This window comes from Urocitellus parryii, chromosome 9 (assembly GCF_045843805.1).
Source record: "Urocitellus parryii isolate mUroPar1 chromosome 9, mUroPar1.hap1, whole genome shotgun sequence".
Taxonomy (NCBI): domain Eukaryota; kingdom Metazoa; phylum Chordata; class Mammalia; order Rodentia; family Sciuridae; genus Urocitellus; species Urocitellus parryii.
In genome coordinates, this window is record NC_135539.1 from 123,241,122 (window position 1) to 123,265,287 (window position 24,166).

At 35.9% G+C, this 24,166-nt stretch overlaps 1 long non-coding RNA gene and 1 pseudogene across 4 annotated transcripts in view; one reads left to right on the forward strand and one right to left on the reverse strand.

Annotated features, from left to right (window-relative positions):
* Positions 1–7,791: 7,791 nt before the first annotated feature.
* LOC113184104 (large ribosomal subunit protein uL5 pseudogene) lies at positions 7,792–11,188 on the reverse strand (annotated as a pseudogene).
* Positions 11,189–18,522: 7,334 nt separating this feature from the next.
* LOC113184114 (uncharacterized) overlaps positions 18,523–24,166 on the forward strand; it is an 82,555-nt gene continuing 76,911 nt past the window's right edge. For all 4 annotated transcript variants that reach the window (XR_013344311.1, XR_013344310.1, XR_003300950.2 and 1 more), the window contains exon 1: positions 18,523–18,655. This is a non-coding gene — a long non-coding RNA (uncharacterized LOC113184114). The remainder of the gene's footprint in view (positions 18,656–24,166) is intronic.

Consider the following 24,166-nt stretch of genomic DNA (forward strand, 5'->3'; position numbering starts at 1 on the left):
TATACCTATCAGAACACAGCAGAACTTGTTCTTCTTTGTCTGACGATTCACTAACAATGTTCTCAGCACTGTCCAATTTCCTGCAAATGATGGAATGCCATTTTTTATGGCTGGATAATATTCCACTGTGCATACATACCATTTTCTTTGTCATCGTTTCATTGGTGGGCATCTGGGTTAATTCCACATCTTGGCTATTGTGATTTGTGTGAAGCTGATTTTTAATACAAAAATATCCTTCAGCACTTGCAAACCTTTGCTGACTATCATCAAGCCAATTAGTAATTACTGCATCAGTGGAGAACTGCTTTGTATATCAAGTATCTGACAATGGTATTCAATTTTTATATGAATCAGTGATCTAAATTTTGGTTTTCTTTAAAATTAGCTGGAAATCATTCAAAGCATCAACGTTAAGAAACTTCAGCTTTCGAAGTTTTCATTAACTGCAATTATTTTTTTTAAATGTTATGGAGAATTTAAATTGGCCCAGTGAAATAAAGGACTGGAAAATTATATGAATCTCAAAGAGTGTACATAACTAAGAAAATTTATAAGTTGCACCTTGGAGGAGTCTTTTGGTAGACTTCTGTTTTGACTAACATTTTTGCTGCCGCAACTAAAATCACAACAAGAACAATTTTAGAGGAAGAAAAGTTTATTTGAGGGCTCCTGGTTCCAGAGTTCTCAATTCATACACAGCAGGCTCCATTCCTCAGAACTCAAGGTGAGGCTGAACATCAAGGCAGAAAAATGTGGCAGAGGGAAGCAGACACTTCACTTGCCAGCTACAAAATTTATACCCTAAAGCCACACACCCTCAGGGATCCACCTCCTCCAGCCACATCCTACCTGCCTTCAGTTACCACTCAGTTAATCCCATGGGGGGGGATTAATTTACTGATTGGATTAAGGCTCTTGTGATCCTATCATTTCTCCTATGAACCTTTTTGCATTGTCTCACATGAGATTTGGGGGGATGTCTCACATCAAAACCAAAACATCATCTTACTTTTAAATTTTGAATTTATGCAACTGTGGAAAGAAATTAGAGTTACAACTTTACAACATTTAATATGGAAAAAATAGGGATTTTTTTAAATGAGTTTCATCTTATGAAATATTTGCAAAACAGTAAATATTTTGGCTAAAATAGTTAATATGAAATATTGTTCAAAATGTCTATGTTAGTTGAACTGATACTGATATAAACACCTATAGAGAAAATTTGCATAAGAGTAAGATCTACAGAGAAAAGTTAATTAAAGTTGTCAATGTTATATGACTTATTAACCATAAAGTGTAACTTCATATGGTATTACAATTTTAAGAAAACTTTTTAAAGTCAATTGAGGAAAAAAAGCCATTTATCTAAAAAACTGATAAACTGTACACCAAGAATCAGTTGCTCATGAAACTTAGATTATCAATATGAAGTTTGATTTATGTACCCATGAATGTATTCTGGTTTGAATAATTCTTGGTTTTGACAATGGTTTTGAGTTGAACTACACCAGAGTTTCATATAACAGGTTTTTTTCTTCAATTTTTAATTATTTTAGAGCCCCATTTCACTCTCAAAGTGTCTGTTTCATCAATAAATGTTATGTATGGATGATGGTATGTGTATTTCTTTATCTACAAAATAAGTCAAAACTAGATGATTTCTCAGCTTCCTTGTAGGTCTCACATTTTATTGAAGCTCAACAACCTCCTCATTTGATAAATGAGGAAACTGAGGCCCCAAAGGGCAAAAGAATTTTCCTAGTCAAACTACAAGAGGAGAGTACTAGGGACTAAGTGCCTGGACTTTCAGACAAGGACACTCTGTGCTATGCCCAGCTGTATTATATGAAATGTCTAAGCATCTGTCCATCTCAAATTCACTTATAATTAAAACCCAGCTTGACTCCATTAACTCAGAATTGTCATAGGAAGTCATTTTTTTGTTTCCACTAAAGGGTTTTTAAAAAATTATAAACATTGTTTGCTTCCACAAACGCCAAAACTTATCATGCATTCCTTCTTGACTTGGACCCCCCCCCATATTTTAAGGGAAATTTTTAAATAATGTGCTCAGCTAAATCATGACAGAGGTCAACACATCTGTCTGGATGCACATGATTAGAAATACATTTATCTCAACAAGCACAGCTTTAGAAATCCTACAGATGAATGAATTTAAATCATTTCTAACCTAAGAAATTACTATCAAGCTTATGTATCTTTCTATATTTCAGGAAATGAATACTGAGTGGGTTTAATAAAATATTATTAAACAATTGTGTTGAAGGTTTGGGGGCAGGAGTATTTCAAAAGAAGCACATACTTCATCTTTCTCCAATAATTATTATAAGTCTACTATTGTGACCCAAAATTTTAGTCCAGCTCTGAATGAAATTTTAAAAACATAGTAATCCACAGAAATAAATAAGGGGGGAAATAAATTTTAAAGGCAATAAATAAATGTAAAGGGAAAATATCTATTTCTATTTTAAAGCTCTAGTTTTTGTACTTCTGTTACACTTATATTCTGGTTATCTTGTTGTAAAGCAAATTTTAAACAAAGTGGTTTTAAACAAATTTTTATTTAAATCTCTGTTCTGTGGATTAACAATTCAGGCAGCATTCAGCTCAGCAATTCTCTATTCCATGTGGAATTGATACCAACTACTCGATGGGATCCAGCTGGGAGATGGGATGATCAGGAGGGTCTAAGTGGCCTGACCCAAATGTGTGTCTGGCTTTGATGTGAAGAGTGACAAGACTTGATCATCTACTCATGTCCTCTCTAATATTTAAGATCTCAGGAAACTTCAATATAAGAACTTGTTTGTCTTTAGGGCTCCCAAAGATGGTGTTCCAAGAGATCCAGGTGAACTTAAGATTTCATCTGACCTCTTCTCAAAAGCCTTAGTCCATCACTTATGCCATATTCTCGTCACTCTGGTCACTAAAGCCAGCCCAGACTAAGAATTTACCTTTACTTTCTCACACCTTCCAGTTGTTAAAGTATATAAGCTACCTCAAATCCTTAAGTGATAATGATAAAGATAAAGATATGTTGTAGAAATCAGAAATTGAGAAAACAAGTTCTGGCCCTTGCCTTCCTTTTTGACTTGCCTTGTGTAGGTCATTAATTAATACCACCCATAGATGATGGAATAGTGTACAGATGTGAACATTCTGGCCTTTTTCTTGATTTCAGAAAAGAAAATGTTCAACACTATACTTCAAGTATCATGCTTGTACTTATGAGATTCAAGATTCTCATAAGTACTCTTATTAGGTATAGAAAGTTTGCTTCTATTCCTAGTTTCTTGAACTTTTGCTGTGAGAAAAGATACTGAACTACTTTAAATATTATTACTGCACCTACTAGTATTCCATGATTTTTTACCATTTTTTCTTTGAACATGATGTATAACATTAATTCCATTTCTAACATCACATAACATTAAATTTCTGAAATAAATCCAACATGGTCCTAATCTATTTATGTCCTATTAAAATCTCTATTTGAGTTCTAATATTTCATTTAGGATTTTTGCATCTATGTTATGATGAACTGGCCTGCAGTATTCCTGTTTTTTCAATACAATTGTCAGTATTTGCTAAGAGTTTATTCAGGCCTGAAAGTGGGGGTGGGAAGAATTGGGCTTACATCTCTTTTTTCTATCCGTTTCTTTTCCTTTTCTTCTCAAACAATCCTGAACATTCAGTATTAAAGTCATTAGGTAAAAGGAAACAAGGAAAATATCCCTGGTGGCTAGAAGGAGGCTATCATCTGTCTGCCAGAGTTTCAGCAGGTTGAGCAAGGCATCTAGAGAACAGATCCAGCAAAAGGTGTCAGAATGAGTCAAGTGAGGCTGTAGGCTGGGTGGTCGCCCAGCAGGGGTGTCCAAGCTCTCATGTGGTCATGAAATGATGCTTGTGGAGAGGCATGACAAAGTGAGAGCCAGCAAGCTGAGAAGGATATCCGTACCATATAGGGGGACAGGAGAGGGAATGAGAATAGCTTAACATGGAGAGGGAAAGCACTTTGGTTTAGGAGAGGATCCACACATGGGAGTGGCCAATCACAGATTGCAGACTATAAACAAGCTGTGAGCAGGGAGGTAGAACTCAGGCAGACAAGAATCACCCATGCCCAGTGGCCTGATGCTTGCTGGCAACCAAGCAGTGTGGGGAAACATACAGGTGAAGGGGTTGCCTGCCATGTTGGGTAGTGTATGTATATAGGAGCCACCTGCACAGTGCGCTCAAGTTCCAATGGAATAAGGAATGCATCCAAGTGTAGGATAGTATGGTGGCAAAAACGGGAGACTTGTTACGTACAGGGATTTGATCAAAAACAGTGAAGATAACAGTCTCAAGGTTTTCATTATATGAGAATGAAATTACAATATGGAAAGGAAGAGAAAATGAGTTAGGTTGAAATGGATATATCTTTATCAGTGTAAATTTTTTTTAAGAGATGAGGAAATAGAAATGTGTGTATATATCCACAAAAAACTAATGTGTACAAAAATTGGTTCATACTTTTCTAAACAAAATCTTTAATGTATTAAATTTTAGTATTTTGTCGTCCAAATACTTAAGACTACAAATTTGTAAGTACTGCTTTAGCAGTACCCGCATCTTCTCTATACTATATTTTGCTCCTCAGTTCTATGTATAATCTAGTTTCTAGTAAGATTTCCTGGAGGGGCTGGGGTTATGTTTCAGTGGTAGAGCACTTGCTTAGCATATGCAAGACCCTGGGTTCGATCCTCAGTACCACATAGATAAAAGTACTGTGTACAACTACAACTAAAAAATAATTTTAAAAAATAGATTTCCTGGACCCTGAACTATTTAGGATATTTTTAATAATTTTCATAATTTTGTATAATTTCTATGCATGTGGGAGCCTTAATTAGCGATGCCAATGGCTAAGCTTTTGTTAGTAAGTACCAAAAATAAAGTGGCTCTGAAAAGGATGCAGTATATTTCTCTCAGAGGTGGGTGGGCAGGCTATACTGAGAGCCTTCTCCACACTACCAACTGTCTATTTTGCTACCCCTTTAGCCCCCAGGGTGCTGCCCCTCCCTTGCCAAAGGAGCTGATGCTCCATAGGATATCTGTATCCTGGGCGGGGCCAAAGAGGAGAAATAAATCAAGAGCTATTTCTTCTTTAAAACATTTCACCAGGAAGGTGCACCAAGTCTTATACTCCAAAAGGTCTTCTCCGGACCTAGTGGCAAGGTAGACAGAACCACCACGTTTCTACTCAAACCTCAGGTTCTAGAAGGAAGAAAGGGCGATAGCTACTAGAGGATAATAAGCATCTCTGCCATGGAAGTTTTTAGTTATCTTTATGTTAGACATTTTAACTCAATTACACTGTGGTTAGAAAATGTGGTACGCATAATCTGAGTCTTTTGAAATATATGCATGGTAAATGGCCTCCTAAATGGTCAATTTATGTAAATGTTTCCTGTGTACTTGAGAAGTGTGGGTCTTCTATCAATTGTTTTGTACAGAGTTCTATATATATCTACTAGATCAATACCACTAATTGTGTTCAAATCTTTTCTATTCTGACGTGTCTGCTTAAACAATTACAGAGACAATTTGTATTATTCTCCCACTAGGATAGTGAAATTATTTTCTTTGTGCTCTTGTCCATTTTTGCTTTTCTTGTTGTGAAGTTACTAGGTGTATTTTCAAGTTTAGAGTTATACCTTCCCATGGATTTTAATATGAAGTGTGATCCTCCATCAACAATTTAGGAAGGCTGAATTTTGTGATACTTGAATAACCTACATCAGTTCTCTTTTTATTACTTTATCTTTCTGTACCAAGTTTTCTATATGCTGATGTTTTAATTGTGCCTTCTTAATCAAGAGCTTTTTTGTGTGTTTAATCCAGACTGCTAATTAAAACTTTAAATGAATTACTCTATTTACATCTAAGGGAATCACTAATACTTGCACTCATTTCTGAACACCTTATATTGTGTTCATTATTTGCTTTTTTTCCCCATTTCTTTCTGTCTTTGGGTTTGAGTTCTACACTTCATTGTTTCAGTCATTTCTATTCTTTTAGAGGCTCCCTAATTCAGTGACCATACATGCATTGTAAGAATTTCGAGTCCATATTTTATCCCTTCTCCTACATTATTAAACCACTTTTAAAAGCTTTAACACTGGATTCTTTCCCAAATACTACTTCTACCCATATTTTAGTCTTCAATTTTCAAATCACAAATTAGACATTTTTATGGTGTTTGTTTATATTTAGCCTTTGTTTGTTAATTTTCTACCCATTCTCTTTTTGCACTTTTAATTCTAATTTATATCCTAGCATTGTATTTTACTTGTTTCTGGAACCATTCCATGTCTTCCTCAAGCACATTTTTAGATGATTAAAATTTGGCATGAAATTTTTAATTTTATTTGCCCCAAAACAAAGCCTTTGTTTTTCCCTTGTGCTTAAGGAGTAGTTACACTTACTCTCCCCCCTCAGGCCTTCAAAATGCTTCGACTTGTGCTGCTATTAAAGAGTCTACATCCTCTAACTTTCCTTTGGAAGTTTCTTTCCTTTGGCTGCTCAGCTTTTTTCCAATCATTCATCTTTCAGGAATTTTAGAAAATTCTCAATCCTTAACACTTAGATTTTCTATTCCTCTACTCTCTTCAGTCTCTCCCAAGTAGAAAAATCCTAGAAGAAAACAAAAAATGCTTCAGGACATTGTAATGGGCAGGGATTTTTTTTTTAATTGGGATGCCAAAAGCACATGAAACATAAGCAAAAATAGACAAATGGGATTACATCCCACTAAAAAGCTTCAGCAGAGCCAAGACAATAATCAGTACGCAGAACTTGAAGGATGGAAGAAAATATTTGCCAACTGTTATGGTTTAGATGGGAGGTGTCCCCCAAAAGCTCATGTGTGAGGCAATGCAAGAAGGTTTAAAGGGGAAATGATTGGGTTATAAGAGCCTTAACCCTATCCGTGAATTAATTCCCTGATGGAAATTAACTAAGTGGTAACTGAAGGCAGGTAGGTTGTGGGTAGAGGAAATAGGACATTGGGAGCATTCCTTTGGGGCATACATTGTATCTGGCCAGTAGAGTCTCTCTTTGCTTCTGAATCATCATGTGAGCTACTTTCCTCTGCCATACCCTTCTGCCATGATGTTCAGCCTCATGTTAAGCCCTGAAGAACAGAGTCAGGTGTCTGTGGACTGAGACCTCTGAAACAGTGAACCACTAAATAAACTTTTCCTCCTCTACAATCATTCTGGTCAGGTCTTTTAGTCACAGCAGTGAAAAAGCTGACCACCTATCCAATCTGACACAGGATTAATATTCAAAACACATAAGTAACTCAAAAAGTTATAACAAATAATCCAATTAACACGTGGAGAAATGATCTGAATACATGTCTCCATAGAACTTCATCACTTATTTCCATTTTAAAACCATTTTTGTTCATTTTCTTTGCTGAATCTAAATTTCTACTCAAACTACCCAGTTAAATTTTCGTTTCAATTAATTTTTTATCTTTAAAGCCTATGGAGCTACTTTATCACAATTCTGCATTTTTTACAGTCTCATTATTTGATCATAATTTAGGCTTACCTTTTCTCATTTATTTATACACAGTTAATATTCAGAATGTGTATGAATTCTGTGTTATAATCTCAATACACATGATATGTACATATGTGTTCTCATATCTATAAACTGTAGTGCTCCACCACACAGATGTTTGTGGGGTGCTATTTAAACTAATTCAGGAATTTATTTGCCATCATAGAATCCATCAGACCCATCATACTTCTGCTGGAACCAGTGCATGACATTTTCTTTGCGGAGTCTGTTTGGCTCCAATGCAGCTGGTCCTGAACTACTTCTCTGTGATGCTGAAACCTGGCCCACCCAGCACCACTTACAGATCCAGACTATAGATACTAATTCTTGGATAGTATTTGATGCCCAGATGAAGTATTCCTAGACCCCAAAACAAAAGTTGCCAGTAGCTAAAAATTTATTTTTTTCATTCATACCCACATACATTAAGACCCTTCTCCAGAATTTCTTCAGCCTTGGCCAAACAAACAATGCAGTGAACAAGAGTCCTTTCATTTCTCCTGACACCAGAGATCTAACAGTACTATCTAGTTTTGGAAAACACAAGTCTGACCTGTGGAGCTCTTCCAACACTTTGGCTGACTGGATCAGTCTGTCTCCACTCTCCCCCACACAGATGTTGAGGAAGAGCTTGTAGACACAAAGTTCTCCTAAGGGGTTCTCCTTTTCACCTTAATCCCATGATGTCAAACAGGGAACTACTTGAGGTCTAGTTTTAAAATACATCCCTCCAGAAGTATTTCATTGTAGCATTGCTTAAGCATTTGGAACAATAACCAGCTTGTTGCAAGATAGTTCTACAAGAATAGTCTCACATTTCTACACATTCTGGGACTTACAAGTAGTATATTGCTCCAACAAGATTCAGAGACTGCTACACATAGCCATTTGCTCACATTTCAAAATATTCTCTCCCCCTCCCTCTGCCTCCCCCCTAGGATAGGATGAGCCTATATGGCAGCCATCTTATAAGCTTTGATTCTCATATTCTGTGGGATCCTTTTATACAGCACAACCATACTTCAAAGGAACACTGAGCTACCACTACCTTGTAACTGAAGAGATTGTGGTTTAGGGAACCAGTGCTGAAGGCTATTACAATACAATCTGTTCTCTGACCAAGAGTCCTCCTGTCATCTATTGGATTTATGTCTAAAAATTTGTAGCAAGTTAACATTACTAGAAGTCTGCCATCGGGGGGGGGGGGTCCAGAACCTGATGGTTTTACTGCTACATTCTATGAAACATTTTTTAAAGGAATTCCAATTCTTCCAAACTATTCCAAAAAATTGAAGTGAAGTAACTGTCAAACTTTATACAAGGCCAGCATTACTCTTCTATCAAAACCATACATTACATACAATAAAAAAGAAAACTGCAGACATATAATATCCCTGATGAATATAGATTTTTCTCAATACTAGTAAATGGAATTCAACAGCATATGAAAAAGATCGTACACCATGATTAAGAGAGACTCATCTCAGGGATGCAAAACTGATTCAATATATGCAAAATCAATTATAATACAACACAACAAAAGAATGAAAAACTGTATCATCATTTCAATAGGTACAAAAAAAATCACTAAAATACAACATTTCTTCATGATAAAAACTCAAAAATATAGTAGGTACCAGAATAAATACATCAAATTACTAAAGGTTATGGTATATGAAAAACCCACTAGTTGTGGGGAAAAACTGAAGGTATTTCTTCTAAGACAGAAACAAGCCAACAACGTCCACTTCCACCATTTAGTATATTTAAGCAAGACAAAGAAAGGGCATCCAAATTGGAAAGAAAAAGTTATAGAATCCATATTGCACATGATATTTTATACATAGAAAAATATAAATACTCCACCAAGAAGCTGTTCCAACAGATATATTCAATGAAGTTGAAAGCTATAAAAAACCTATATATAAAAAGCAGCATTTTTATTCACTAATGAACTTGCAGAAAGATGATAATAAAGCAATCTAGTTCACAATAGCTACAAAAATTACATATTTAGGAATAAAGTTAACCAAAGAAGTAAAAGATCTCTACAAGAAAATTCTCAAGCACTGATGAAAGAAGTTACAGGGGACAGAAGAATTGGACAAGAATTACTATTGTTAAAACAACAGTACTCCCCAAAGCAATCTATAGATCAACGTAATTCCTTTTAAAATCAAGAATTCCTTCACAAAAGTAGAAAAACAATTCTAAAATTATATGGAACCAACAACAACCCAGAAAAGTCAAAGTCGTCCTGAACAAAATAACAAAAAAGCTAGAGGCATCACAATATTTGACTTCAAAACTTATTACAAAGTTACAGTGACCAAAAAACTCATGGTAGTATCATGAAAACAGACAGACCAGTGGAACAGAATAGTGAACCCAGAAATTAATCCTCTTCACCCAGCCAATTAATTTTTGACAAAGCCACCAGGAACCCACAATGAAGAAATAACAGACTAATAAATTGTGCTGTCCAATTTGGATATACATATGTGAAAGAATGAAATGAGTATGCTTCCTTTTACCGTACATAAGCAACTCAAAATAGAATGAAAGCCCTACATGTTAAAGCTACAACTATAAAATTACAAGAAAACAGAAACCTTTAAGACACTGGTATAGGCAAAGATTTTCCGAAATAGGACCCCGAAGGTACAGGCAACTAAAGTAAAAACATACAAATTAGATTATGTTGAACTAAAAAGCCTCTGTTCAACCAAAGAAATAATCAAAAAATTAAAAGACAATCTATAAAAATTGAAAATACTTGTGAATTACTCATCTCACAAGGAATTAATATCCAGACTATGTTAGGAAGTCAAAAACTGAACACAGGAAAAATAAAGCTCCAATTAAAAAATGCACTGAAGAACTAAATATACTTCTCAAAAAGACAGACCAAGGTACTGTGGTTATGGCTCAGTGGTAGAGTGCTTGCCTAGCATGTGAGAGTCACTGGGTTTGATTCTCAGCACCACATATAAATAAAGATCCACTGAAAACTAAACAATATTTAAACAACTAAACATATATATTATATATGACATACCAACGTTCAATAAATATATGAAAATCTCAAATCTTACTCATCACCAGGAAAACAAAACCACAATGAGTTACCTATAATCTCCCTTTTGATTAATAATTTGAATGGACTAATGAGTGGTAATTGTAGGCAGGTAGGATATGGCTGGAGTAGGTAGGTCACTGGGGACTTTCCCCTAGAGATTGTCATCTGTGGCTCCTTACTCTCAGCTCTTCCTTCTCCTTGGTTGTCATGAACTGAGCAGCTTCCCTCTGCCATACCTTTCTGCCATGATGTTCTGCTTCACCTTAGACCCAGAGCTACAGAGCAGGCCAAACATGGACTGAACCTCCAAAGACCAGGAGCCAAAATAGACTTTTCTTCCTCCTTTAAGTTGTCCCTATCGGGTCTTGTGGTCACAACAACATAAACCTAACATAATATACAAAATTGATGAAATCATTCTATCAAAAAGATACTTGTGCTCTCACGTTTATTGCAGCACTTATTCATAGCACCTAAACTGTGGAATCAACCAAGATGCCCATTAGTGGGTGAAGGCTATAGAAAAACAATGGAATATGATTCAGCCATTAAAAAAAAAGTGAAATCTTGTCATTTGCAGCAACGTGCACAGAACTGGAGGTAATTATGTTGTGAAATAAGCCAGAAAGAGAAAATACAAATGCCATATGTGCTCACTCTTTTGTGGGAAGTAGCAAGTCAATCTTTTACAACAGAATGGAATAGTGGTCTCTAGAGACGGGGAAGCATTGGAAAGAGCTGAAAAAAAATCAATGGCATATTTTAAAATGACTGGAAAAGATCAGTGTGAGACTCACAACACACAAAAATGATTAACATTTGAAGGTTTATCCTGATTTGATTATTACATGCAGTATCATGTATCAAATTACCATAATGTGCCCCATAAAGATTTTTTAAAATTTTATGAATTTTTAAAAATTTTCTCAAAGTATCTCTTGAATTTTAGAAATAGTGCTCAGCATTTATACTTTCCAGTGTTCTTTAATTTAAAAACATACATGCACACTCACTGTTCTACTTTAGTTCTGACTTCTGAGCTTCCCTGAAGTTCATTATGATGTTTCTTCAATGTCTCATTAAAAACTCAGATCCAGTTTTTAAGTATCCTAAAAAGCAGGAATCCTGCAAGCAGAAAAAGGTAGAAGAGCCTACTCCCTTGGGCCTGTGGTACAGACAGATGCAGGCAGATGTCAGCCCTCTGCCAAAAAATGTAGAAGAATCCTTCATGCACTTTGGTCTCAAATGTCTGATGCTGGAAAGACTTGTCTCATCTGTCATCATCCTTAGTTTCTTAAGAATCAGGAAAATAAATAACTTTAAAAAGAATAGCTTTATTAAATTACCACTGCAAATAATTTCAAACCATAATTCCTGATATTCTTTTCTCCTTTTATGGCTGGACATAAATTAGGCAGTCATTATCTATGCATGTATATATGTTTAAGTGATTCTCTATATCCAGTGCCTAATTGGTCGATCTGGAGTTTTGGGGGGGTTTTTTTGGTTTTGTTGTTTTTAATATAGCCTCCTTGATGAAATTTTAAAAAGTGGGGGGGGGGGCAGGAAACCATGGGACTCAGGAGTTCAACAAATGGCTCTTCAACTCCAAACGTGTGGCTCACTCATCAGAAAACTCCACAAATGAACTGAGAACCCAAAGTTTTACCTCAACCCAGCAGCGGTCTGGCTCAGGAAAGGTACAAAGGTTGCTATTCAAAGAGGAGTTCTAAGCCACATGAGGGTCACCCAAACCAGGCACCCTCAACTTTGCTCCTTCTCATTCAAATCTAAGATCAAAGGATTTCACAGAAACCCTCCCCAATCATTCATTCTAAGGTGCAACTCCCTACCTCTCAACTATCTTATTTTAGGACATACAATATAAAATTATCCTATTTTAGATTCCTCAGAGAATCTTTTAAATTATCCTCTTTTAAATTATCTTGTTTGCCTCCCTCTGTACATCATTGTTTCCTACTTGGATATATGTACCAAGGTGAACTCATCTGCCTCAGTTCCTAAATAAAAGGACATAGCAAAGACTTTAAAAATATTTATTGCTGGGCATGGTGGCACACACCTGTAATCCCAGCAGCTTCAGAGTCTGAGGCAGGAGGATTGCAAGTTCAAAGCCAGCCTCAGCAACTTAGCAGGCTCTTAGCGACCAGCAAGACCGCGTCTCAAAATGGGCTGAAATGTAGCTAAGTGGTTAAGCACCACTGGGTTTGATCCCTGGGGAATAACTAAGATTGAGTTTTTTCTCTCATGATTTCTACCACTTATCCGTAAAAACCTCAATATTCATAAAATAGTTAAATAAAGCCTTATATCAATGTTAACATTTTCTTCAGATATGGGGTAATTAGGTCATATCTCCATTTCCAACACCCTTTTAGATTTGACCACATATACTTAGCAAGAATCATTGCTCATGGGGCTTCTCTCTTCCTTACTTCTGCTATCTTGAAATCAGTTGATTGTCATTTGATTAAATTACAACCCAAAGTACTTTCTTAGATAAGGATTCATAGTATATGAATATTCATGGTATATGAATCCTTATATACCCCAAAATGGTATGTATTTTTCTTCATGGATGAATGATAACTTACCTACACATAAGATTCTTGGGCTATAGGTCTTACTTTTCCAGAGCATGTAGACAGGACCACAATAGAAAGGTCAAAGAAACAAGTGTACAGATATTTTCTCACTGTCTTCTAGCTTTTCATATTATAGATGATAAAGCAAAACCCAATGTTAGATTATGTTTACTTCATGTGTCATGTTTCTATAAAGATTATTCTTTTATCTTCAGCTTTGGAATTCAGGAATTTCACTTAGAATGGCCACACTGACTCTTGATGAGTATAAAATGACAGATGAGGTGGAAGTAGGCATACTGATATGCAATGCTCTAGCTACAGGGTCCTCCATCTACAACCATCAGAACAGGCCTCGTCACTCCAGGATGGAGACCTGGGGGAGCTCACACACAAAAGGAGCAGACTTTGCATAAGCTATCCTATTTTAACACCCTCACCCAGTTTTGAGAGTGGGAATCAGCAATGTCTTCAAGAAGTTGGCAAATTTCAAGTCCTGGTATCAAAGTACCTAATAATGCACAATGCAAACAACAATTTAACTATAATTCAACTCATTGTTCTGAATTAGCTGCACCAGCTTCAGGCAAAAAACATTTGTTCAGTGAGCAGAAGCAGTTCAAAGATGGATAAATAAAATTTAAACTATACTGAGGACAGGATATAAAACGTAGTGAGCACATAACACTAAAATTATTGAAAGCCTTTTTGTGACTACTGCCTTCCGTTTTGATCACCTCAACTCATAAAGGACTAACAAAATACTTTCAAGCAGAGAGTATAATAGTCTTCGGCATTACAGAATACTAGAAATAGTGTTACTTAGTTGAGAGAAGCCTTCTAAAAGACAAAGTTGATTCAAAGTAAATAATTGGTAGTTTAAGAAAACTAATTTTCTAGTTAATTAAAAGGATTCTAAATGGAATTAAATCAAAAAACAGTTCCTTTAAAAATAAAGTTTTTATATAAATTATCTATCATGTACTATAGAAGATTAAAAGCCAATAATTATGGAGTACTTTTTGAGGGTTATATATAGTTGCTACAGCAACAATTTTTCAAAAAGGTTTATCAATGTATAAGCTAATAATGTAATCACTTTTCTGATGCTCATGGTAAAAACAGAAAAAACCTCAAATATGTGTTTCTACCCCAAATTTCATTGGCATACATATTTTAACAATAGTATTTCCTCTAATTCAAATTACCCAACTTTTCCTATAATATTCTCAATTCTCACACACACACAAGAAAATGTATTCATTTACATTGTCCCAGCTTGTCAATAAACTCATTCTGTAATCTAACAATACCAAACATTTATTTGGCATTTGCCACTTATATTAAAAATAAGAACATTCTGACTCCACTCAAGTATTAATAGGTTTCATCCTCTATTTCTCAACCATTTTAATAGCTTGTCGTGACATTCTTAGAGAAAATGCACTTTAAAAAAAATGTATTATCTGTGACTCAACCACAATGACTCTCTATTAAAGCCATTACCAAACCAATACTACTATGGGGAAAAAAAAGAGAATGTTTAAATGCAGTTCTTATCAGTACTATAGCTGAGCTTTAAAGAATGCTAAATATGAAAAGATAAATTTGTCCTTATTAATACAGATGAGTCAACCTGGAATGAAAAAAATCACCTAGCTGATTTATTGGTTGCCCCTCCTACTCCTTCACTTTCTTTTCCAGCATTTTTCCCTGTTGGAATTAGAGAAGCCCCAAGTGAACCATATGCTAAGAACCTATACACAATCAAAGAAGAAGAAACTTCTGGGGTAGGCACAGAGACAGTGAAATCCATGTCTCTACTCCAGATTTTGCATTTTCTTTAAGAACAATCCACCAGATAATTGGGATGCAAGCATATAAACAGGGTGAGTTTTAAGAACCACATACTCAAGTGCAAAGACATGGCTGCCAAATTCTTCCCTCCCAGGAAATATTTTATAAATAGCAGATAATGAATTCTTTAGACAAAAAGTCTCTAACAAGCCCATGATAGACGTGATTAGTGTTTAACTTCTCTCTCTTCCCAGATAAGAGGTTAACTCAGAAATCCTGGCTTGATAACTCCCAAGCTCCAGAGAAGCAGTAAGAAAGATTTCAAGTAATGAGGCTTGTATACCTTGCCTAAAGGGGGAGGAGTAATTCTGAAAAATAATTGTGAAAGACTCCCCAGACTTCCATTTCCACCATTATGACAGACCCCACACCCTGAAGACTCCCTCCTGTTTGGAACAACTAAAATTCTGGATACAATATTTGAAACACATTTTGTAAAAAGGTTTGCCAAGTTGGCAGAGAAACCATCTGTAGATGCCAAAAATTAAAAGTAAATGTGAGGTTCATGAATGCCACAGGGACTCTCTACTACAAAGAGTTCTGCCAAGTGCTGAACTGTCTAATTCCCCTCTTGGTGGCCTCTCAGAGCACCAGAGGACATTCAAGCCTGAGGCTCACTGTGGTGGTCAGTTTCATAGATGAGTTTCAAGTTTCTAGGAAAAGCTGGAATTCCAAAGGGCACTCATCCTCTCTTTAAAAAGTCACCAAAAACTATGAAAAGGAATGTATTCCTCTTGCCAGTGTAACCACATACTTAGTTTTGCTTATAATACAAATTCATTCTCTTACAAGTCTAAAGGCCAGAAATCTAAAGTTAAAATATTGGCAAGGCTGAATTCTACCCAGAAGCTCTAGGGGATAATCTGTGGCCTTGCTTGCTATGAACTGACATGTATTCCTCCCGCCCCCCCCCCCAACGGTGACCGTATTTAGAGATAACGTCTTTAGTATACAAGTAGGTTAAGCAAGGTCATAAGGATGGGCCCTTCCTTATCTTCACAAGAAGAGGAAGAGGCAAAGGCAAGACCCATGTGCAAGAAGCCCCGTCTGAAGACAGCCAGGAACATGGCCGTGTGCAAGCCAAGAAAAGGACCTCTACCTGAAACTGACCATGCTGACACCTTAATCTTGAGAATTCTAGTCTTCAACACTATGAGGATATGAATTTATGGCAACCCAAGTTGTCTAAGAAGTTGCTTTACTCAACTTCTGGAGAACTACTGTATACCTTAGCTCGTGGTCTATTCCTCACATAACTTCAAACTCCTGCATCCCTCATATAAGGACCCTTGCGATTATCCTGGGCCCACCCAGATAACCTGGGATAAGATCAAGATCCTTAAAAAGATCATATACAATATCCCTTTGCCATGTAAGGTAACATTAATATGTTTTAGGGATTAGAATATGGGGCTTGAGGATATTATTTAGCTTACCACAAGGTATCAAATAAGAAATTGGCTGGTTGTGACAGAACTATGTAAGATGGTGGAAATTAAAAACATTAATCAATCACTCATACAAAAAAAAAACTTACTTCTCTAATTGAACTACCAAGATTGCCATCTTGCATTAACAAAACTCAATTAGTATAGTACAAGTACTGACCAACCCAAATGGATCTACCATTCACACCATTCACAACCATGTGGAATTACACCGTCAGCCCTGCTTCCAGCCACATGCTCTTAAGTCACACCTAAAACAGACACATAAATGTTGACAATAAAAAAAAAATAAAGTGGAAGAAAATACACTAAATTAGTCAGCTGGTAAGAGATGAGATAAAATAGATTTTAAGACAAAAAAAATCATTACCATAGCTATAGTGTCACTATGTAATCAAAGTTACAAGGTTGAGATTTTAATGTTTGCATTTCATTTCTTGCTCTTCGCTGCATCAAAGCAGTTCATCTTAGACAGATCCTACTGCTGTTGGTAGTTTGGCCAAAGACATGTGGGGCTTAGGGGAAAAAAAACACCTATTGATTTGTTGATATACCTGTGGGTATTGCCACTTATAAACTAAACAGACAAACAAGAATAATAAGAGGAGTTCAGGGAAATTTTTAAAATCAAGCTGCCATCATGTTCGTGTTGCACTCATTTTTAAATTACTTGTTTCCTACTTCACTGTCAGTTCAACTTTTCCCATAGCTGCAGCATTTCATTTGCCCCTCACTAAGTTTCTGCCTTTCTGCAGTATCATGCCAAGCTCTATGAGTTATTAGTTTGATCACAATGTGTTCCTAGTGGTAGGATTTGAGGCAGAGAGTCTAAAAGTTATTGGTCCTATTGAATCAGGTATCTTTGCTCCACAATTCATATGCCTGCCAAATGAAAAACTACAACACATTGTATTCTGCCTTAAATAATTAGCTAAAGATAAATTGAAATCTAAGAACTGGAAAGCAAAGAACAATTTACCCTGCTTACAGTTTCAATAAAGAGTAAAAATGTTTGTGTAGATGCCAGAAATTATACTGTATGTTTTATTGTAATGTAAGCAGCCAAGCCTGGGTAGTTAACATAATAAAGGAAAAAGAATAAATCCCTGTCCTGTTATTATCTTTCAGATCCTAGAGATCTGCAAAAATTGTATGGGGGAAGAAGATCAGTCAAATGACTTCTCTGAGGAAATACTAATGGTCAAGAAGTTTTGGGAAGCTCTCGAACCATCTCGTTCCTATTGTTTTCTACATCAATCACATATAACAGGCCAAACTTAAACTCATTTCATTTTTCAAGTGTAACAAAGTACAATGGTTTCTTTTAACTTTTTGAATTATCATCCTGAATGAAACAACTTTTTTAAAACTTCTTTTGTAAACAACCCTTGTTTCACTTTTTGAGGATGAGTATTAGAAAAAACAGGCAATGTACCAATTAATCTTTAACAGCAGAGCAAATCAGTGGAATGGAGGTAGAAAGGCAATGAGCAGCAGCAGAGGGGGGCACAAAAACTTGATTGTGGTAATGGTTTCACAGGTGTTCCTATGTCCAAACTTCCAATGGCACACTTGGTATGTATGCAGTTTATTGCATGTCAATTATGCCACCATAAAGTTGTTTTTTTTTAAAGAATAATAGAATTAGAAATGTACTTTTTATTCACTAACAAAATGATACATCAAACAATGACCATTAAAGGAAGACTTCAGTATCTTCAGTATCTGAAACTACTCAACTTCAGCATCACCAAAAGTGGGACAATCAGACCCTGTGGCCTCTTTAGGAAACACCTGGTATCATCTGACTATTCTTAAAAAAAAAAAAAAAAAGAATCTAAATATAATCAAGCCTCTACACTAGAGCTCTTTCATTTGTGAAATAGAAAAACAAGTTAAATGCCAGAAGGACAGAGACAAATCCAGAATATGGCACATTCTACACAATGTGACCTAGTTTCTGCACAGATCAAAGTCATGAAAAGAAGAGGCCACAAGAGTCTGCTCTAGATTCAACACAAATGGTAAGGGATTTTAAGTGCAACCGTGGAATTTATGTGAAGCTAGCAAGTCGTGTAAAGGCCCGGATTGCCCAGTCTTCAGGATAGCTTAAACCGTTGCTCATTTTGTTAAGTGTGCTATATATAATGTTGTGGTAATAAACTGCCCTCATTGAGATGCATTTAGAAAATCTGGGATTTCCTTTAACATACTTCCAAAGTGTTGGGTTTTTGTTTTGCTCTGTTTTGTTTTAAAGGAAAACCAAAACAAAATGAAGAGTAAATGTGACAGTATTAATGATCTTGATAGATCTACTAAGGCTGCCTTAATGGATTTGAATTTTTTTTTGAGAGAATGAATTTTAATATTTATTTTTTAGTTCTCGGCAGACACAACATCTTTTTTATTTGTATGTGGTGCTGAGGATCGAACCCAGGCCACACGCATGCCAGGCGAGCACGATACCGCTTGAGCCACATCCTCAGCCCGGATTTGAATTCTTAATATTACTTTTGTGCATGCGTTTGAAATGGCAAGTTGTATTGAAATTGATTTCTTCATGAAACTGAGAATTCAGCATTAGGTAACTATCTGAAAGCATACATAAATACATAAATATATAGCCCACTAATTTACTGTGTTGAAATTTTGACCAACTTACTATATAAGAATACTTATATTGTCATTACTATATCCAATTGGTGTGCCTATCTCAACAAATTTACAATGTGAGCACAGAATGTGGATTTTTAGAAGCTTGAGTAATCCTTGCACATAGCAAAAAGTATACTATCTCAAAAAAACTGGAATTTCAAAACTGGAGACTATCACTCTAAGTGAAATAAGACAAGTGGGGAGGGAGAGAAAAATAGAAGTTCACTGGATTAGACAAAAGGGAATGAAGGGAAGGAAGGGGGGATAGGAAGAGAAAGACAGCAGAATGAACTGGACATAGTTTCCTACATTCATATGTGAATACATAACCAGTGTAACTCCACATCATGTACAACCACAAAAAATGGGAAGTTAATTTCATGTATGTTTGATATGTCAAAACACATTCTACAGTCATGTATAACTAAAAAGAAAAGTTTTTTTTTTTAATTTCCTTAATAAATTGGCAATGATTCCCCCAAAAAATGAACTTCTTGATTGTCAATAGTAACATCTGCTCCCAGTTTCCAAATTCCTACTGGATGCCACACACTGTTCTAGGCCCATTACAAGTATTATTTCCAATTCATTCTACAATCTTAAACATTACTATTATCACCATGTTATAGCAGTGAAAAGTGAGGCTCAGAAAAAAAAAAAAAAACTTGCTCAAGGGCACAGTTTTCAGGTTTCTCCAATATAAAGACCAGAATGTTCCAGAGTAAGCATTCTAAAAACTTTCATGTGCACATGTTGATTTTACAGATTAGGATTCTTTCCAAATAAAGATGACCAATATGCAGACATCATTGTAAGAACATCAATTCATTTCAATATGTTTTAACATTTGTCCAAAATATTCATGGGCAGCAGCAAAAAGGTCTGGAAAGGACAGTGCAGTATTTGTGAGGGATCTTTTTAACCAGGTTTGCCAGGATTCAAACTCCAACCCACTACTTGCGACCTAAGACCTTCAGCAAGTCAATTAATCTCAGTCTCGGTTTGACAGTACTGTGATGTAAACCAACGTTATTGCAAGGATGAAATAAAATGAGAGAAGCTTGTAATACCTGGGACATAGCTGGCATTCTAAATGTTAGCATCCTTCCTGTCCATCTTTTACGATTTGTTCATGAAAGAACAATCCCAATGCTGACCTTCATCACTATTAGCCAAAGCAAACATGTATTGTACAATATATTACTTTTTTTGGCCCAAGGCATGGTGGCCCTAAATGTCTCCATATAAAATTCTATGCTTTAACCTAAGCATGATATACAAGTCAGGGTTAGACTGTTATTCTCAAGAGTTGCTGGCTATGGACAGAAACATACCTTCCACAAATGTCACTTTGGCAGCTGTGTTAGGAAAGACTGTGACATCTGCCCTATTTGGAATTGCCTTGTGCTCTACCCCAGCAGCAAAGCCTTTGGCCAAGTCAAACTGCCACACATAGGTTATATCCAATGAGAGAAAACATAATCTAAAAAATTAAAATCTGATGCTACTTGGAGGAACACTTTAAAAATAATAACTACTTTTAAACATGCTACAATATTGTTAGGGTCAAAGTCTGGTATCCTAAGACTTCTAAATGTTTTTTAGTTGATATTCAGATCATATCCCTGTCCATTGAAAAAATATTCTTGAGGCAGAGATACACCACTTTGATTGTTAGCACCAGAAAGAAAATTAAGATATATCTTCATAGAAAAAAATATCTGTGAGCTGTATTTAGTAGTAACCTACTATGATGCTCAATTTGGTCAAAGAGTTAAAAGTAAATCACTTTAAAATAAATCTAGGACAGCTACTTCTCTCATCTCTAAAGTAGTGCTCATGTTCAAAAGATACTAAATTTTCTACTTTTAATTAGTTGCCATTTTGAAGTCAACCTCTAAACAGCATAAAAGGGATCAGCTCACAGGAAACCAAGAGTGACAAAAATCAAGACTTGTGAAACACAAATGCCACCTTTCTCACTTTTAAAATTCTGAGTCCTTGCTGTCATTTTTGGAATGGTAGGCAGACAGATGAAAGACAATTACAAATTCCCCCTCCTTCTTCATGAAGTTTCTCCATTTTCACAGCTCCAATAAGCTGACCAGAGGTTTAGCATAGGAATATTAAGACCTGCTATATGTACTGAGTAGATCTTAGGAGTTCTTTAAAGAATGCTCGAGAGACTTGGATATATTATATAGCTCCAACAGCTGCCAATACTTATATTTGAAGCCATTACTCACTGGGGATTTAAACAAATCAAGAAGATGGGGAAACTTCCTGAATTTCAGACAATGCAGGATAAAAAGTGTATATGGCATATAGACTGATACCCTAGAGGAGTTGAAGCTCCTAGGGACTTTCATAGACGTAGAAAATAAAAACGGATCACAGGTAGGACCCAAGTTCTGCACAGCAGCAAGCAATATTGAGACAAGAATACAGAACCAGAATCATTAAATATATTCGGGGCAAATTTTTTGCAAACCATGTTTGATGAAGAAAGGGAACTTTAAAGAACTGTCATGATTTATTCATTCCCTGAAATAGTGGTTGTCAACTTCTATGTATGTAAAATTCATAATGGATTCATAATACAAATTTTGAAACTTGGAAGCCAACCTAAGAGGCCCTGCTTTAGTAGACCTTGTAAAGGACCCTGGGAACCTGAATTTTTAATAGGCACTGCAAGTAATTATAATGAACATGATCTGAGAATTCTATTGTCAAAACAGGAGAAAAAAGAACAAAAAACACAAAACAACTCTCTGAAACTGAAGTAAAGACAAAATCCTAAATTTCAAATAAAAGTGGAAGAGCTACCAAAAACAATAGTGATCAAATAATAGGTTTGAAGAAGTGGGATGAAGACAGCAAGGGTAGAATTCAGAGAAAGATGTAACAGTCCACAGCTTGAAACTGGAGGATGGACACTGAGGTGCAAAATCTCAAGTCCCTTTTTGCAAAAGAGTATCAGGCTGTACAAGTAAGCACAAGAGCTTAGCTAGACAAGATGTGGCTCTGAGAAGCTAAGATGGTAGGTCCCTTACTTTCTAAGTAGTAGTGGATACTAGGGGAAAAGACAAACTTTCAATAGTAGTGAAAAATTCACCAACTGCCTAATTGACTTGAAAAACATTTCAACAAACTCACACAAAAATATGTAAGAAATGTCTAGAATACAGTCTTGACTCCTGTCCAACCTGATCATCCTCCAAAAGCTAGCATGGGATATAGTCACCTCTTTCCAAGATGATAAAGAAAGCAACACAGAGCTATTTAAAAGTATCATAAGACAAGACAGAGAAAAAAACTTTCACCCAAAACCTTTGGCTGTAAAGATGAACAAAAATTGTCATCTAAACTTATACCATGAATTTTTAAACTGAGGAAAACAATCACCTCTACTAAATAATATCACACTACAGATCAAAGAACTCATGGTAAAGTTGGAGGAAACCTTAGGAAGAGAGAAAACATGACCAACAGAGGCAAAGAGTGGGAATGGGTGATAGGGGTATTAGTAATACAACTAGGAAGAAATGAAAACTAAGGATTGCAGGGAGATTTGACACAGCTCAAAGTAAAGAAAGGGTTACACAGGGCAGGAAAGACAAAGTAAAATTAAACAAATGTTAAGTTTTAAGTATAAAATTAGACAGTGATAGTTGCTGAGAAAAGGCATATGCATAACTTGCTATCCAAAAGGTGAAAATAAAATAGGGCAGAACACTGATTTAGAGAAAAGGAAAAAAAATCTTGAAATTGAAAAAGGAAAAAAACTTGAATCTATACATAAAAGGGACATCATGTCCTATGTCCTAAGGAAAATCAACTCAGAATAGTGAAGAACAAGAATAGTCCAGCAAGGTTTGTATACTTCAAAGATAATAAAAGAATTACTTGAATAGTCATGCAAAAAGTGGTCAAGTTAGCAATGAGGATAATTAAAATTAGTCTTCTTCACAGATATAACCAACTTTAGAAGACAAAGAAAATTCATACAAATTCCCGATGCATCAAAGCATGAGTCTAGAACTGTGTTAATTTGACATTTTTTCCATCAATTTTACATAAATGATCTATTTGATAGGTCATTTGAATAGGTGTTTGTGTTCTGAGTGATAATCTTCAAAATAGCACAAGCTTGGGCTGGGATATAGATCAGTTGGTAGAGTGCTTGCCTTGCATGCACAAGGCCCTGGTTTCAATCCCCAATACCACAAGAAATAAAAATAAATATCATAACCTTCTCAAAACTTGGATCAGATTCCAGTAAAACAAACCCCCCCTCAATCTCCCATTCCAACATCTGTTGCACATGCCAGCTACCGCTACCAAATAACCAACTGTCCTCTCACTTCCAACTATCTTGTAGAGCCCTGCTGGTAAAGGAACCTGGGAAACAGTCTGCAGGGGCTCCCAAAGAAAGGAGCAAAAGTGGTACAGCATTGCCCGAGAAGAGCACAGAATTAGGTCAGCTCCCCACAAAACAGCATAGGCCCCTAAGAGACTTTCTTCCTCTTACTGCTTCCTGATCATTAACCAAAGTAGCATTATCAAGTCAAGATAAATTAGAATAGTTACATCTCAAAATTATATGCCCTTTGATATCTAACTTAAATCCATGTGTAAGATTCATTTTATAACAATAAAAATATCAGTGAAGCCTTAGTTATTCTAAAACTGAGAGCATGTCACCATTATGGTGAACAAATGGAATACAAAAGGGTACTATCAAAGATCAACTATACTCGTCCCTGACTACTCCTGAAAACTCACCATGGCAGCTCCTGTCTCCCTAAAACAGCAAAACCACAGGCAAAAACCAAAACTATTCCTATTATTCCTAACAAAAAGTTACATGGATCCAGAGG